Source organism: Neoarius graeffei, chromosome 5, assembly GCF_027579695.1.
Source record: "Neoarius graeffei isolate fNeoGra1 chromosome 5, fNeoGra1.pri, whole genome shotgun sequence".
Classification (NCBI taxonomy): Eukaryota; Metazoa; Chordata; class Actinopteri; order Siluriformes; family Ariidae; genus Neoarius; species Neoarius graeffei.
This window is the reverse complement of record NC_083573.1, coordinates 19,290,006-19,309,098: the sequence shown is the minus strand read 5'-3', so window position 1 is coordinate 19,309,098 and position 19,093 is coordinate 19,290,006. Positions and strand designations below refer to the sequence as shown.

Below are 19,093 nucleotides of genomic sequence, written 5' to 3'. Positions count from 1 at the left end.
AACTCTGTATATATTTTTAACTTGCCTGTAAATCTGTAACCCCCTGATAGCAATAGCAATTACAATTTTATTAATGTGCTTATTTTTAATTACTAGTAATGACATTGACATTGATCTTTTTTGTTACTGTGTAATGTACTGCCAACTGATTTTTCTTTAATAAAAAAAAAAAAAAGTGTGAACAATGGAGCATGCGCACTAGCAGACATCCCAGCCTGCAGAAACTCATTTCAGGGAGGTGTCGTGATGCATGACTTTTTTCCCATCAGCGAGGGGGGTGTCACGACACCTCCCTGAAATGAGTTTGGATGTCTGTAAACCAATCAGGATGCTCTTTGTCGAGCATGCGCTACATGAACAGGCACACACACAGTCTCTCTCGCTCTCCCTCGCGCACTCCGTCATATGCGCAATGCAGACATTAATGTTTCGCGTGCACGCTCTTGCTCGCTTGCTGTAGATTCCGGGAGATATTCCGGGAGCCACTATCAATATGCGGGAGACTCCCGGAACTTCCGGGAGACTTGGGATGTCTGCAGTAGACAGTGTTTATGCATGAAGAGCATGCGAACTTCAATCAATCTTTTATTTCAATTACATATAAACATGTAATAGACTACACGAGTCTACAAATAGCGCACTGCTAATCAAGGCAGACTCATGTTTACAAAGAAAAAAAATTATATGAATTAATATAATACTTAAATATGTATGAAAAAGATAATAAAACATACTTGACAAATTAACAACTATTTGGTAACAAAAAAAGGAGACAATACTTGTTATTCGATATAAAGGTACAGTAATATATCATTCAATAACATTGAAAAAAATAGAGAGAGAGGTATACTTGTCATACTGATAATAATTCATGTATGGTATTAAATAATATTTAAAGTTAAAACTAAGATAAATATATATAGCTCTTAATTATATATAGAAATAAAGTTATGTAGAAAGAAAGAGTTTGGAGATGTCAACATCATATCCATATCTACTTAAATCAGAAAAAAGCTGGTGTCTGACTTTTTTTTTCTTGAACGACAATTTAGATGAAGATCTTATAGAAGTTGGAATCTGGTTCCATACCCTAACACCAACACGGGAAAATGAGTTCTTTTGTAGATTTGTACGAGAATACTGAGTATATAAGTTTTTGGAGTAAGATGACCTAGTGTTATAAGAATGGATACTAGAAATAGAAGAAAATAATTTACAAATGTTTGAGGGTGCACTTTAACAACGTCATACATTAATTTAGAAATACATTCATAGAAAAGAAGATTTACTGGTAAAATATTGGTTTTGGAAAACAATGGAAGGGCACTTTCTCTATTATCAACACAATTGATTAATCTTAAAGCTCGTTTTTGGAGGATTAATACTTTATTTATGAGTTTTATAAGCCTGCCCCCAAGAACTAAGACCATATGTTAAATAAGGTTGAATCAGAGAGCGATATAATGTTATAAGGGTATGTAGTGGAATAAAACGTCTAAGCTTGGCCAAAAGGCCGACAACCTTGCTTATTTTGTTGCAAATAAAATCAATATGAGGCTTCCAAGAAAGATTGTCATCGATTATTAAACCCAAATATTTGACATACTTTTTACGGTCAAGTGAAACAAGTTTGTTTTGAGACACTGTTTTGAGAGTATGTTATGCACAACCTGTCAACCTCGATTACAATTTCCTATCTCTGTATTGGCCTAATTTAATGTTTTAAAGTAAATATTTTTTCGACTAAAATGAATGACTAAACTGGACTAAAACCCTTTTAGTTTTTGTCGACTAAAACTAGACCAAAACTGTCAAGGATGGAATTGACTAAAATGTGACTAAAACTAATAAGCCTTTTGTCCAAAAGACTAAGACTAAAACTAAATCAAAAATGGCTGCCAAAAACAACACTGGTTCCCAGCAAACCCTCACCATACGTTTGGGCCTGCCAGGTCTGTCCGGCTTCCTCCTCCGCCAGCAGATCCAACTCACCACCAGGTGGTGATCAGTTGACAGCTCAGCCTCTCTCTTCACCCGAGTGTCCAAGATATAGGGCCGGAGATCCGATGAAACGACAACAAAGTCGATCATCGACCTCTGACCTAAGGTGTCCTGGTGCCACGTGCACTTATGGACACCCCTATGCTCGAACATGGTGTTCGTTATGGACAAACCGTGACTAGCACAGAAGTCCAATAACAAAACACCACTCGGGTTCAGATCGGGGAGGCCATTCCTCCCAATCACGCTCCTCCAGGTGTCACTGTCGTCACCCACGTGAGCGTTGAAGTTCTCCAGTAGAACAATGGATTCCCCAGTCTGAGCACCTCTCAGTACCTCTCCCAGGGACTCCAAGAAGGCTGGATACTCTAGACTGCTATTTGGCCCGTAGGCACAAACAACAGCAAGAGCCCTCTCCCCGATCCTAAGGCGCAGAGAGGCGACCCTCTCGTTCACTGGGGTAAACTCCAACACATGGCGGCTGAACTGGGGAGCTATAAGCAAGCCCACAACAGCCTGCCGCCATTCACCATGGGCAACTCCAGAGAAGTGGAGAGTCCAGCCGCTCTCGAGGAGCTGGGTTCCGGAGCCCAAGCTGTGCATGAAGGTGAGCCCGACTGTCTCTAGCCGGTACCTCTCAACCTCCCGCACAAGCTCAGGCTCTTCCCCCCCCAGCAAAGTGACATTCCATGTCCCAACAGCTAGCCGCTGTGTTCGGGGATCAGGTCGTCGAAGCCCCTGCCTTCGACTGCCACCCAATCCACATTGCACCAGCCCCCTATGGCTACCTCTGTGGGTGGTGAACACACAGGAGGTCGGGCCCACGTCACCGCTTCGGGCTGAGCCCGGCCGGGCCCTGTGGGCAAAGGCCCGGCCACCAAGCGCTCGCATACGAGCCCCAACCCCGGGTCTGGCTCCAGGGTGGGGCCCCGGCTGCGCCATGGATTTTAAGTTTTCATTGTGAATTGTGTTCTAGGTTCTGTTCCTGTTTTTTTCTTGTTTGATGAGTATGAGATGATATTTCCTCCAGTCGCTGTTTTGCCTGTTTCCCATAATAATATCACTGAGATTTCTGGAGAGTAGTTGAGTTACATGAAAGATGCCGACTCATGGTGGCAAGGTGGTGTAGCGTTTAGCACTGTCACCTCACAGCAAGAAGGTTCTGGGTTTGAGCCCAGTGGCCAACAGGGGCCTTTCTGTGTGGAATTTGCATGATAGTTTCCCCATGTCTGCATGGGTTTCCTCCGGGTGCTCCGGTTTCCCCCACAGTCCAAAGACATGCAGGTTAGGCTAATTGGTGGCTCTAGATTGACCATAGGTGTGAATGTGAGTGTGAAATGGTTGTTTGTATCTATTTGCCAGCCCTGTAATGATCTGGCGACTTAACCTGCCTCTCGCCCATAGTCAGCAGGGATAGGTTCCAGCTTGCCCATGGTCCTGCACAGGACAAGCGGTTATGGATGGATGGATGGATGGATGGATGGATGGATGCCCACTCATTTTTAATTAAAGTATTAAAGTTGGGAAGGGCAAGTAATGATGTATTGAGATGCTACCTACTGGAGTGTTTTAGAGAAGACTGGATATTAATACAACCCCGATTCCAAAAAAGTTGGGACAAAGTACAAATTGTCAATAAAAACGGAATGCGATAATTTACAAATCTCAAAAACTGATATTGTATTCACAATAGAATATAGACAACATATCAAATGTCAAAAGTGAGACATTTTGAAATTTCATGCCAAATATTGGCTCATTTGAAATTTCATGACAGCAACACATCTCAAAAAAGTTGGGACAGGGGCAATAAGAGACTGGAAAAGTTAAAGGTACAAAAAAGGAACAGCTGGAGGACCAAATTGCAACTCATTAGGTCAATTGGCAAGAGGTCATTAACATGACTGGGTATAAAAAGAGCATCTTGGAGTGGCAGCGGCTCTCAGAAGTAAAGATGAGAAGAGGATCACCAATCCCCCTAATTCTGCGCCGACAAATAGTGGAGCAATATCAGAAAGCAGTTTGACAGTGTAAAATTGCAAAGAGTTTGAACATATCATCATCTACAGTGCATAATATCATCAAAAAGATTCAGAGAATCTGGAAGAATCTCTGTGCGTAAGGGTCAAAGCCGTAAAACCATACTGGGTGCCCGTGATCTTCGGGCCCTTAGACGGCATTGCATCACATACAGGCACGCTTCTGTATTGGAAATCACAAAATGGGCTCAGGAATATTTCCAGAGAACATTATCTGTGAACACAAGATAATGTTCGTGCCATCTGCCATTGCCAGCTAAAACTCTATGGTTCAAAGAAGAAGCCGTATCTAAACATGATCCAGAAGCGCAGACGTCTTCTCTGGGCCAAGGCTCATTTAAAATGGACTGTGGCAAACTGGAAAACTGTTCTGTGGTCAGATGAATCAAAGTTTGAAGTTCTTTATGGAAATCAGCGATGCCGTGTCACACACACACACACACATCACATTATCTCTAGCCGCTTTATCCTTCTACAGGGTTGCAGGCAAGCTGGAGCCTATCCCAGCTGACTAAGGGCGAAAGGCGGGGTACACCCTGGACAAGTCGCCAGGTCATCACAGGGCTGACACATAGACACAGACAACCATTCACACTCGCATTCACACCTACGGTCAATTTAGAGTCACCAGTTAACCTAACCTGCATGTCTTTGGACTGTGGGGGAAACCGGAGCACCCGGAGGAAACCCACGCGGACACGGGGAGAACATGCAAACTCCGCACAGAAAGGCCCTCGCCGGCCCCGGGGCTCGAACCCAGGACCTTCTTGCTGTGAGGCGACAGCGCTAACCACTACACCACCGTGCCGCCCCGATGCCGTGTCATTTGGACTAAAGAGGAGAAGGACGACCCAAGTTGTTATCAGCGCTCAGTTCAGAAGCCTGCATCTCTGATGGTACGGAGTTGCATTAGTGCGTGTGGCATGGGCAGCTTACACATCTGGAAAGACATCATCAATGCTGAAAGGTATATCCAGGTTCTAGAGCAACATATGCTCCCATCCAGACGACGTCTCTTTCAGGGAAGACCTTGCATTTTCCAACATGACAATGCCAAACCACATACTGCATCAATTAGAGCATCATGGCTGCGTAGAAGAAGGGTCTGGGTACTGAACTGGCCAGCCTGCAGTCCAGATCTTTCACCCATAGAAAACATTTGGTGCATCATAAAATGGAAGATACGACAAAAAAGACCTAAGACAGTTGAGCAACTAGAATCCTACATTAGACAAGAATGGGTTAACATTCCTATCCCTAAACTTGAGCAATTTGTCTCCTCAGTCCCCAGACGTTTACAGACTGTTGTAAAGAGAAAAGGGGATGTCTCACAGTGGTAAAAATGGCCTTGTCCCAACTTTTTTGAGATGTGTTGTTGTCATGAAATTTAAAATCACCTATTTTTTCTCTTTAAATGATACATTTTCTCAGTTTAAACATTTGATATGTCATCTATGTTCTATTCTGAATAAAATATGGAATTTTGAAACTTCCACATCATTGCATTCCATTTTTATTTACAATTTATACTTTACCCCAACTTTTTTGGAATCGGGGTTGTAGTACAGAAGAAGTGTCAGTATTCTTTAGCTGATAAATTTCGATCACCAAGTCCATAGTTGGTCATCTCATCTCATCATCTCTAGCCACTTTATCCTGTTCTACAGGGTCGCAGGCAAGCTGGAGCCTATCCCAGCTGACTACGGGCGAAAGGCGGGGTACACCCTGGACAAGTCGCCAGGTCATCACAGGGCTGACACATAGACACAGACAACCATTCACATTCACACCTACGGTCAATTTAGAGTCACCAGTTAACCTAACCTGCATGTCTTTGGACTGTGGGAGAAACCGGAGCACCCAGAGGAAACCCACACTGACACGGGGAGAACATGCAAACTCCGGACAGAAAGGCCCTCGCTGGCCACGGGGCCCGAACCTGGACCTTCTTGCTGTGAGGTGACAGCACTAACCACTACACCAACAGGTGGATCTTAGTCAACTAATTACAATGATGCTTGAAAGTTTGTGAACCCTTGAGAATTTTCTATATTTCTGCATAAACAGGACCTAAAACATCATCAGAGTTTCACACAAGTCCTAAAAGTAGATAAAGAGAACACAGTTAAACAAATGAGACAAAAATATTTTGCTTGGTCATTTATTTATTGAGGGCGGCACGGTGGTGTAGTGGTTAGCGCTGTCGCCTCACAGCAAGAAGGTCCGGGTTCGAGCCCCGTGGCCGGCGAGGGCCTTTCTGTGCTGAGTTTGCATGTTCTCCCCGTGTCCGCGTGGGTTTCCTCCGGGTGCTCCGGTTTCCCCCACAGTCCAAAGACATGCAGGTTAGGTTAACTGGTGACTCTAAATTGACCGTAGGTGTGAATGTGAGTGTGAATGGTTGTTTGTGTCTATGTGTCAGCCCTGTGATGACCTGGCGACTTGTCCAGGGTGTACCCCGCCTTTCGCCCGTAGTCAGCTGGGATAGGCTCCAGCTTGCCTGCGACCCTGTAGAACAGGATAAAGCAGCTACAGATAATGAGATGAGATGAGATTTATTTATTGAGGAAAACAATCCAATATTACATATCTGTGAGTGGCAAAAGTAGGTGAACCTTTGCTTTCAGTATCTGGTGTGACCCCCTTGTGCAGCAATAACTGCAACTAAACATTTCCGGTAACTGTGGATCAGTCCTGCACACTGGCTTGGAGGAATTTTAGCCCATTTCTCTGCACAGAACAACTTCAACTCTGGGATGTAGGTGGGTTTCCTCACATGAACTGCTCGCTTCCTTTCACAACATTTCGATTGGATTAAGGTCAGGACTTTGACTTTGCCATTCCAAAACATGAACTTTATTCTCCTTTAACCATTCTTTGGTAGAACAACTTGTGTGCTTAGGGTCGTTGTCTTGCTGCATGACTCACCTTCTCTTGAGATTCAGTTCATGGACAGATGTCCTGACATTTTCCTTTAGAATTCGCTGGTATAATTCAGATTTCATTGTTCCATCGATGAATTCTGAATTATTCAGCAAGCCATCCTGGCCCATATGCAGCAAAACAGGCCCAAACCATGATGCTACCACCACCATGCAGATGGGATAAGGTTCTTTTGCTGAAATGCAGTGTTTTCCTTTCTCCAAACATAATGCTTCTCATTTAAACCAAAAAGTTCTATTTTGGTCTTATCCTTCCACAACATTTTTCCAATAGCCTTCTGGCTTGTCCACATGATCTTTAACAAACTGCAGACAAGCAGCAATGTTCTTTTTGGAGAGCAGTGGCTTTCTCCTTGCAACCCTGCCATGCACACTATTTGTTGTTCATTGTTCTCCTGATGGTGGACTCATGAACATTAGCCAATGTGAGAGAGGCCTTCAGTTGCTTAGAAGTTACCCTGAGGTCCTTTGTGACCTTGCAAACTATTACACACCTTGCTCTTGGAGTGATCTTTGTTGGTTGACGACTCCTGGGGAGGGTAACAATGGTCTTGAATTTCCTCCATTTGTACACAATCTGTCTGACTGTAGACTGGTGGAGTCCAAACACTTTAGAGATGGTTTTGTAACCTTTTCCAGCCTGATGAGCAACAACAATGCTTTTTCTGAGGTCTTCAAAAATCTCCTTTTTCGTGCCATGATACACTTCCACAAACATGTGTTGTAAAGCTCAGACTTTGATAGATCCCTGTTCTTTCAATAAAATAGGGTGTCCACTCACACCTGATTGTCATCCCATTGATTGAAAACACCTGACTCTAATTTCACCTTCAAAATAACTGCTCATCCTAGAGGTTCATATACTTTTGCCACTCACAGATATGTAATATTGGATCATTTTCTTCAATAAATAAATGACCAAGTATAATATTTTTGTCTCATTTTGTTTCACTGGGTTCTCTTTATCTACTTTTAGGACTTGTGTGAAAACCTGATGATGTTTTAGGTCATATTTATGCAGAAATATAGAAAATTCTAAAGGGTTCACAAACTTTCAAGCACCCTGTATCTGACTTAGGATGTGACTTGGTTGGACCAGCTCTTACTTAAGGGTTTCATACAAAAGGGGGTGAATACCTATGCACACTCCAGATTTGTTTTTTGTATTTTTTTTTCATCTCAATTATTGTTTGTGTCACAATAAAATAACAATTTACACCTTTAAAATGGTAGGCATGTTGTATAAATCAAATGGTGTTAACCCTTCAAAAGTCCATTTTAATTCCAGCTTGTAATGCAACAAAACAGGACAAACACCAAGGGGGATGAATACTTTTGCAAGACACTATATTAGCTCATCTACAACTTCCATTTCCTTGACATCTTTGGCCTCTCTGGAGACACTGACTAGCCCCTTGACATATTCCTTCCAACACTTATCCTCTTTATTAGGGTCAGTTGAGTTTTCCCTTAGCACTTTTTTATGGAAAAGCTTCTTTCTGTTCTTGGTTTCCTATGACTTTGCCAAGCTATATAGTAATTTCATTGTTGCCCCAAAGTCTTCAGCAAGATCCTTTGCAATATGTTCCCATGCTTGTTGGATAGCTTTACATTTCACAGTTTTAGCTGTGTTTCTAGCCTTCACATAAATCCTTCTGCTTTCCTCAGTTCATTTCTTCATCCAATACCTGAAAGCCTTATTTTTCTCATTCACCGCAGTGCGTACCTCCTCTGTCCAGAGAGGTGTCCTTTTTTTCTTATTTCCACCTATATACTTAACTCCGATTGTTGTTTGGATCGTTTCCTTGAGAGGTACTTTTACTTTTTCAGGCTTGACCATGTTGTTTCCACATCTTCATTGTCGTCCTTTCTTGTAAGCTGAATCTCCTCTATCTTTTTAATCAACATTTTCCTAACTTTGTCTTCTTTGAGCCTCTCCACTGCTGCTCTCTCTCCTGATTGCTCATTTAATGGGAGTAAAACGTACGTTGATTTTAGCCACTACGACTTAATGATCAGAGTCAAAAGAAACAGAAGGGATTGCTTTGATATTGTGAACCAAGCTTTTTCTGCTCAATAAAAAAAGATCAATCATCGATTTTTGGGAATAATCTTTTGCATCAGAGTTCCATCTATACCAAATCCACTTATGTTCTGGTTTGTGCATAAAAAATGCATTCATGATGGATATGTGGCTACAGATTCAGTAATCAATGATCCTTTCTCCATCTTGGTTTTGGTATCCTGTTGAGAAGGAGGCTATTACTTCCTCAAGTCCAGGGGTTCTTGGCCCTACATGTCTGTTGAAGTCTCCAGTCACAATAAGATTGTCCCTGTTTGGCATTCTATCCATGAAACCCTGCAAAGCTTCATAAAATTCTTCCTTTTCTTCATTTGGATGCCCCTGCTGGGGTGTGTAAACTTGGATGATGTCCAGACAGAAGTGGTTCAGTTTAAGTGTAACCCTGATCAGTCTGTTGTTGACATAGCATACCTCCTTAATGGTGGCACCAATCTCTAGCGAGAAGACAAAACCAACACCATGGCACCCATCTTCAGAACCCTTGTAGTGCAACACGTAGTCCTTATGTAGCACTTTATAGCTCTCGTCTTTTAGTCGTCTCTAAATAAAAAAAAATTCTGATATTCCCACCATATCCCGATATTTCTCTCTCATGAGGTTGATAACTTCCTCTTCCTTACTGTTTATAGTCCCAACATTTATAGTAGCCAATGTTAGAAATGGTTTAGTTTTTCCTTTTTCCTTCACTTTTCCTTTTCTGTTTCTTGGCCAGTTATTCTGAGTTTATCCATCCTTTCAATGCTTATCTTGGGTAACTTGAGCAATATTTCTCCAGCAGTGGCTTGCAAGGCTTATCCTGCCTTCACCAGAGCCCCTTTAGCTGCCCCTATTGATAGACAAGCGCGTTATCCAGGATGCACCACGAGGAGGTGGGGCTGGACTTTGCACCCCAACAATAACTTTATCACACATACACTTAAGCATAATGAAATTCATCTCTGCAGTTAACCCATCTGAATCAGTGATCACACACATGCGCGCGTGCACACACACATACTGTAAGTAATGAGCAGACACACATACCCAGAACCATCCTACAGCACCCGGAGAGCAATTAGGAGTTTGGTGCCTTGCTCAAGGGCACTTCAACCCAAGGCTGCCCCATGTTAACCTAACCGCATATCTTTGAGCTGTGGGGGAAACCGGAGCACCTGGAGGAAACCCACGCAGATACAGGGAGAACATGCAAACTCCACTGAATGTGGTTTTGTATTATTGTTTTGAAACATCCCTAGAAAAGGTGTAATCTAGAAGGCAGCATATGTTCCTCCAAAATCTCTGTGTACTTTCTGCAGTAATGCTGCCATCACAGACATGTAAGTTACCTTTGCCAAGAGTACTGACACAACCCCTTACAATAACAGACCCTGGCTTTTGGACTTGTTGCAGGTAACAATCTGGATGGTCCTTTTCATCTTTGGTCTGGAACAGTGTCCATTTCTTACAAAAAAGATCTGGAATACTAATTTGTCTGACCAAAAATACACATTTCCACTGTGTGATGGTCCATCCCAGATGCCTCCGAGCCCATGTGGTTATGTCAGCTAGAGATGAATGATGGTTCTTTATACAGTGCCATTTGAGGGATTGAAGATCACAGGTGTTCAGCTTAGGCTTGCACCCTTGCCCTTTACGTACTGAAATTCCTCCAGATTCCTTGAATCATTTAATTATGTCATGCATTATAGAGGGTGAAATATCCAAATCCCTTCCCATGTTTCTCTGAGGAACATTGTTTTTAAATATTTCAAGAATTTTCTCATGCATTTGTTGACAAACTGAAGATCCTCGGCCCATCTTTGCTACTCAAAGTCTAGTCCTTTCCTGGATACTGATTTTGTGCCAAATCATGGTTACAATCATCAGTTGACAGCCTCTGTTTCAAATCACATCATGATTTAATTGTTTTATCTCATTACTAGCCCTAAATTGCCCGTCCCAACTTTTTTTGGAATGTGTTGTAGGCCTGAAATGCAGAAATGGATGTATATTAACAAATGAAATGAAGTTGCTCAGAAAAGACAATAAATATATTGGGTTCATACTGTCTGCAATGAAATACAAGTCAAAGTAAATTTAGAAATCATTGCTTTCTTTTTTTTATTTGCATTTAACATCCCATCCCAACTTTTTTTTTCTAATTTGAGGCTGTAATTTTGTGAGGTGACAAAGAACTTTGATTATTTTATTTTGTATGTGAAGACCTCATTCCATATTCCATATTACTAATTTGATAGCTTGTGTAGCCATGCTGTTGTGGCTTTAAATCTGAATTTATATACTGAAAGTATTCTGGGCCTGTGATAACTGTTTTGGTGTGGGGGAAGCTGTATATACTCAATGCAGACCCTGTGTGTGTGTGTGTGTGTGTGTGTGTGTGTGTGTGTGTGTGTGTGTGTGTGTGTGTGTGTGTGTGTGTGTGAGGCAGATGACAAATAGCAAAAGAATAGAGAGTAGATTTTCAAAATTGTTTATAAGGCAGATGGTTATGGAGATTGATGATAACTTGAATATTTCAGAAGATCCATGGTGTTATTTTCAAGTCTCGGTAAAGATGTCCATCAATGTACAGTTTATATACAATCAAGACAGTGTGTTTGTTTTTGTTCCTGTTTTCTTTAAGGAGCTGGTACAGCATCTTTTGGCATAGCTTGATTTTGTTTGGATGCTGAGCACTAAGTCCATATTTTGTTCTTTCAACTCTTTTCATTTGCTTTTGACAAATTTTTTTGTGTTTAAAATGTTTGAATTTAGCAATAATAGGTCTTTGTTTCCAATCGGAGGCTGAGTCTGTGTACTATGTGAAATGTAATGTTTTTCACAGTGTCTGCAGGCAGTTTAAGGTGAGCAGTCGAAAGTATTTTATTAAAGTTTCTGGATTATCTGCAGAGTTTTCGAAAATGCCCAAGAAAATAAGGTTGTCATGCCTCCTGCGTGCCTGTAGCTCTAGGATGATTTCTTTAGTTTGTTTGTTTTCTTTGGTGATAGCTGTAATTTGTTCATTAAGGTGTTTTTTGTTTGTTTGTTTGTTTGTTTGTTTGTTTTTTATCAAAGGTGTTTAATTCATCATTGCTTTTCTGGAGTGTTCTGATGTCGTTATGAACAAATTCGAGACTGGATCTAAGCTCTTTTACTTCTTGATAGGGTGCAGCAAATAAGTACTTTTTTATGCTGATAAGAGTACTCAACTTCAGTGGTTACTAGTTAAGTCAAGTTTATTTGTATAGCACTTTTAACAATAGACATTGTTGCAAAGCAGCTTTACAGAAAATTAAAGATTTTAAACATGAGCTAATTTTATCCCAATGAGCAAGCCTGTGGCAATGATGGCAAGGAAAAACTCCCTCAGATGACATGAGGAAGAAACCTCAAGAGGAACCAGACTCAAAAGGGATTCCATCCTCATTTGGATGATAACAGATAGCATGATTATAAATAACTTGCTTCTATAACCGTGTCCTATAGACCCCTTCGCATGTTTGTAAACAAACCGACCGTTGTTAGGATGCGCGCGCAGCCTGGACTCAGAAACAATGGCGCTGCCCATAGACCAGCATTATGAGCTGTCAGATTATGCAAAACAATTGTCGTTACAAGATCGAGAATGCTACATAAATAAGTTAACTCTAACAAGTGGACATCGCCTACCGGATCCGTATTTAATTAGAGTGGACGGACGATGTTAGTAAGTTTTCCTCTGATACCTGAAGGCAGTCATACTATTTACAAAAAATGTCAAACTCAAAAAAAAAAACTATTTACAAAAGTAGCCTGCCATCAACATTCTGGTTACAGCGAGACTACAACTTGATTAACAATGGGACATTCATATTCATTTTGTTTTAATCAAATTATGCCAGTGATGTGATGGCAATGTGGCTTTAGCTACAACAGCAAATACCAACACTAAACAGCAATTTGCAGGAGGTAATGGCATGAAAGGAATGATAGTGTAAAGAGTGCAGCTAAGAGAAATCAGAGCTGCGTAAAAAGCGAGAGGCAGAGACCAGAAATGAAACTGAATGGGGCGGGAGCTAGGTTAGAGCAGTCAAAGTAAGTTGACATTTAGAGTGAGGGCACACAATTTTACCTTTCCATCCTTGCTTTAAAATTGTGATTTTCGGCATACACAAATAATGATGGCACAAAATCTGGACTGCTTGAGTCAAGCGAGACCTCTCCTACAAACAAAATTGCATGCAAAGCTAAGTTAACATGCTAACAATATTCATTACATTGTGTAACTATGACCCAGCTAATCAGACAAACGTTACCAAAGTATTTTGCTACATCAATAAACGAAGACTAGAAAGAATAAAAAAGAAAGATTTAATAAATAGCCTGATCTTACCTGTGATGAAGTGGGCGCTGCAAACCCGCGCATTTTTGATAGTGCTTTCATCCCAGTCTACACGTTTGATGGCTTGTAGCCATAGACGTCGGCGATTTTTTTGGAATGGGTGAGATCCTGCTGGAATTCTGTACATTTTAACCCCATCACTGCTACGATTCTGACACCCAACAACACAACTAGGCATTTCTTCCAAATATTTCTTCTTGTCTCTACCGTCGCCAAAAGTCAGTCTGACCGTCGCTGAGTCTTTTTTGAGTCCAGGCTGCGCGCGCAATTTCCTCTTACATTTGAATGATGTTTACTGTGAAGGGGTCTATAGAGTCACAAAGTATAACTGTGAAACCAGTAAAATCATTATAGTTTTAACATGAAATCTGTTTTGTTAAAGTTATAAACTGTTCCTTGATGGAATCTTGAGTGCAAAACTGTTCATGACAACTGCGGTCCTAAAGTTAGCAAGTCAACTGTAGTCCTCAGCTAAAAATGCATTACTGTGGGGGCGTCGTGGCTCAGGTGGATAAGGCGCCATACCATAAATCCGGGGACCCGGGTTCGATTCCGACCTGAGGTCATTTCCCGATCCCTCCCCGTCTCTCTCTCCCACTCATTTCCTGTCCTGTCTCTGCACTGTCCTATCCAATAAAGGTGAAAAAAGCCCCAAAAAATATCTTTAAAAAAATGCATTACTGTAAGTGTCCAGAGCTATCTTCCAAGTGCGACTTTCGATTGCCCATATGGGGCCGTCCTCCACAGGAGCAATGTGATGAGACAAGAGTCAGATGTAGGGCATCAGGATGGATCAAGCAGGCCCGGAGAGCAGAAAAGGTGTCTCAGGATAGACATGTAACTCAACAGAGAGGGACAGACAGAGGGAAGAGATGGGGGGAGAAGAGAAAACACAGGTTTTTAGGTATGCCCAATGTCACTTCGAGTAAGAACAGTATTCCTGTGCAAGCAGGAACTCTGGCAAGACTAACTACAACAGCATAACTAAAAGGGGAGAGCCAGAAGGTAACACAGACATGAGGGAGCCCTGGGACATAAAGCAGCCAGCTACTACACCGTCAACAAACCCGAGTGAATGAGTGAGAGTGGTGTGTGTGGTGTGGGGTGGGGCAGTATCCATATATCCCAGTTTACCAGAAAACTCTACAGTGCTCAGCGTAAATGAGTACACCCCCTTTGAAAAGTAACATTTTAAACAATATCTCAATGAACACAAACAATTTCCAAAATGTTGACAAGGCAAAGTTTTAGAGATGCACCGATACCACATTTGTGAAAACCGATACGAGTATGAGTACTATCATTTCAGTACTTGCCGATACCGAGTACTACCGATACCGATACTGTTGATGTTATTAAAATATAATTTTTCAAAAAATGCAGCATTTGAATATTTAATAGGCCTACTTTCTCTATTTCCCGTGAATGTTGTTTTCTAACTGGAGTGATCATGCACACGGGTTCACATTGACAATCTCCGCTGCTCCAGAAGCGCAGAGTAGCCTTGAGTCCACGTCACACAGCCAGACAGCGCCTCTTCACGGTAGCGCTTATCTTTTGCAACATTGTTACAATAATGTTGCAAAACCTAAGCGCTGCTGCGCTAGGCCTACTAGGCCTACATAACAATGTTGCAAAAGAAGCGCTACCGTGAAATGAAGAGGCGCTGTCTGCTGGCAGTGTAACGTGGACTACAAGGCTATCTGCGCTTCCGTGTGCAACCTCTCTCGATTGTCGCGCAACATTCACTCCCAGAAAACTACACTTATTGCAAATAGCCTACGCAAAGAATTAAATATTTAGCTGCTGCAATTTCTGAAAAAGGCTGCTATTTATTTGGATTAGATTACAATGTCCAACTTTCGAAGTCAAGAAAGACTTGCACTCTTGCAACATGTAAGACCGATTGTTGATGAAGGGAGGAGAGAGCAGTGAGTTACCACATGCAGCGTGATCATTTCACTCCGCTGGTCACTTACCCCCTCTATCATCGGCCTTCCGCAACATTGCGGTCTTGGTTGACTTAAGGGTTGTTCTGGTGGTGCGCTTAAACTACTCCAATTACATTTAGCAACAAGACAAGGGCGTGAAAGGGAGGAGCAGTGACCATCGCAACATCACAGAGAGCGCACAAGATAACAGTGGCGGCCGGCGACGATGTATTATTTAATTTCCATCACCAGTAATGCAGACTAAAATATGCCCCCCCCCTCCTCTCATGTGCATGTGCGCACATCCTGCTGTGTGCTGCAGGAGAGTTGAATGCCTCGAGCACGCTCTTGTTCAGTCGCAGAACTTGTTAGGCAGATGCTGTTGCTGTCCATTCGCAACATTGCGTCCCGTGCTCGTGGAGCTCCATACCTGTAGATGGGACGTCAATTTCCTTGGTCTTAGCGTTGCCCTCAACTGAAACAAGTTGGAAAACTCAATCAGCCATTTCTTAAAGCTCTCTCTCTCACTCTTCACTCTTAAACTCTCCCGGTTGGACTCGTACTTAAAAACTCTGCTGGTTGGATTCACCTATACAAAAATCCGATTTTCATTTGTTTGTTAGTGAGTAGCCTGTCCTACAAAACCCTTACCTAGGCGAATAGCCAACATTAAAAAAGGACAACGTTGGGGATCTTAGCGTAGGCCTATCTGCGTATGGCAGCGAAAGGGAGTGGAGTGTGGAGAGATGTTTAAAATGACAGTGTTGGGGAAAGATGTTGTGACGGCACTGTTTCATGACTACGCAAACACATCTTCGTCATGGAAAAATGGGTTGTTGTCGAACAATTTTTTTGTCTTCTGACGAAATTAGCCTACGCTCAATGCTTGAGATTTACAATTTTTTTCCTGGGAGAGGCTTTTTTTCCTCGAACGGACGCTGGCAAAAGGCGCTTCACGGAACACTATCGGCACATGGTATAGCCTATCATATTATGCTCAAGCCTGAGCTCAACAATGCTTCAGTTTTTTTTTTCTCTCTCGAATGGAACAAAAAGCGCTGCGGGGAACATTGGTATCGGCACTGGTATCGGTTCATGGTATCGGCAACTGTTTGACAAGTACGAGTATGAGTATATTAGTGGAGTATCGGGGCCGATGCCGATGCCAGTATCGGTATCGGTGCATGCTTACAAAGTTTAATATAACATCTGTTTAACTTATAACAGGAAAAAGTAAGGTTAATAATATAACTTAGATTACACATTTTTCAATTTTACTCAAATTAGGGTGGTGCAAAAATGAGTACACCCCACAACAAAAACTACTACATCTAGTACTTTGTACATTTTCTCAGTTTAAACATTTGATATGTCATCTATGTTCTATTCTGAATAAAATATGGAATTTTGAAACTTCCACATCATTGCATTCCGTTTTTATTTACAATTTGTACTTTGTCCCAACTTTTTTGGAATCGGGGTTGTACCATGTTATATTAGCTTTTCATTTTACCTCAGGTTGATATTTGGATAAGTAATGCAGGTTGATTAGGTTTAGGTTAATGACAAAAAAGAAATGAAAAATGTTTTACCATGCTCCTTTGAAAATACAGAAAAAACAGCCTGTAAGCTACTCTTCTCAAAGTTGTATGACAATACCTTTGGATGGTGCTGTCAAGTGTCATTTTTGCAGCATAAGATACATATAGGCCACTTGATATATCTGCACTCCAGTGCAGATTTGACAACAGTAAGGGGCACTACAGTTTGGCATTATATGTTCTGTGGCTAGGGCATATATCCTGCCAGACAGAGAGCAGCCCTGCCTAATCCCCCTGTACACTTTATAAGGTGCACATAAACCATTGTTAACTTTCAGTACACTGAAAGGCGAAAGGCGGGTTACACCCTGGACAAGTCGCCAGATCATCACAGGGCCAACACATAGACACAGAAAACCATTCACACTCACACCTACGGTCAATTTAGAGTCACCAGTTAACCTAACCTGCATGTCTTTGGACTGTGGGGGAACCGGAGCACCCGGAGGAAACCCACGCGGACACGGGGAGAACATGAAAACTCCGCACAGAAAGGCCCTCATCAGCCACGGGGCTCGAACCCGGACTTTCTTGCTGTGAGGCGACAGCGGTAACCACTACACCATCGTACCACCACATGTCTTTATTTATTTTTTATTAATTAAAAGACACTTAGGCTGGGTTGCACTAATGTGGTTTAATTTTTAAACTGGATTAAATCACAGTTTACTGACTAATTATGTTGAACCGAACTTAAACCTAGTTTAAATCTAGTTTACAATAATCTCTGGTTAAATCTAAACCATGGATAATCTCAGGTTTAAATCACACTTAAACATAGGTTAAATTTAAATCTGTTGCACCAGTGATTTTAAACCCAGGATAAACCTGGGTTGCCAGTTTAAAATAAATCACCCCTGGAAGAGGTTTAAGTTAGAGGTTTTCAGTGTTACTGACAATATGGCTGCATATATTCGCTTGTTGGAATTAGAAGAAAAAGTTCCACGCAGGAATATTCAAGATAGGCTTAACCCTATGCAATTTTATAGCAACAGTGAGTTTTTCCAGCGGTACAGATTCACAAAAAATAGTCTGTAATTTACCTCAATGGGAAAGTTGGACCAGCTATCAAGCACAGAAGTGGCAGGAATGCTGCTGTGCCACCACTTCTCCAGCTCTTCGTTGCTTTGCGCTTTTATGCCACAGGTTGCTTTCAAATGGTTGATAGGGATCTATTTGGAGTTCACAAGGCCACAGTTTGCAGAATTGTCAACAGGGTGTCAAAGGCTATTGCAAGCTTGAGAGATCAGGTCATTCATTTTGAGCAAAGTAGGGAGATAACAGCTGGATTCTACAGAAAAGCAGGATTTCCTGGGGTAATTGGTGCTATTGACTGCACATATATTTTAATATCTAACCCAGGTGGTGAGAATGGGGAACTTTTCCGCAATCGCAAGGGCTACTTCTCTATCAATGTCCAAGTTGTGTGTGATAACCAGGCCCAGATTACAAACATTGTTGCAAGATGGCCAGGATCTACAAATGACAGTTGGATTTTTGAGAACAGCCATCTCTGTGCACCTCTGGAAGGAGGGGAGATAGGTGGATGTCTAGTGGGAGACAGTGGCTATGCATGTCGCTCATACCTGATGACTCCACTCGTGAACCCTGAAACTCAAGCTGAAAGGAACTACAACAACTCTCACATTCAAACAAGAGCAGTTGTTGAGAGAGCATTTGGGATGTGGAAGCAAAGATTTCCATGTTTGAGATTGGGACTGCACACCAAACTGGACACTACCCTAACAGTAATAGTAGCAGTGGCTGTGCTTTACAACTTTGGGAAGAGAGTCCGAGACGAGCTGCCAGAGGAGAATGAGGACCCGGATGAGGATGTGCAAGCAGGCCTACAAAATGCTGCAAATATCAGTGGAAATGATGTGAGGAGAACACTGATTGAAAACCACTTTGCAGTCTAATCAAGGTAAATCAGTAATTCCAGAGCTATGATTTAAATTTGTTATGGCCCAACTAATATACAAAATATTTTTTGTCATCCATACAGGGAGAAACTCTGATGGGACTTTATTTACACAATGTAACAATTTAAATACACATGAAACATTTAAAGCATATGCAATGAAAAAACAATAAACTTATTAAAACAAAAATGTGATTACATCATTTCATTCAACAGAG

At 41.8% G+C, this 19,093-nt stretch overlaps 1 pseudogene; it reads left to right on the top strand.

Moving 5' to 3' along the window:
* Positions 1–18,001: 18,001 nt before the first annotated feature.
* LOC132886217 (putative nuclease HARBI1) lies at positions 18,002–18,873 on the top strand (annotated as a pseudogene).
* Positions 18,874–19,093: the final 220 nt, after the last annotated feature.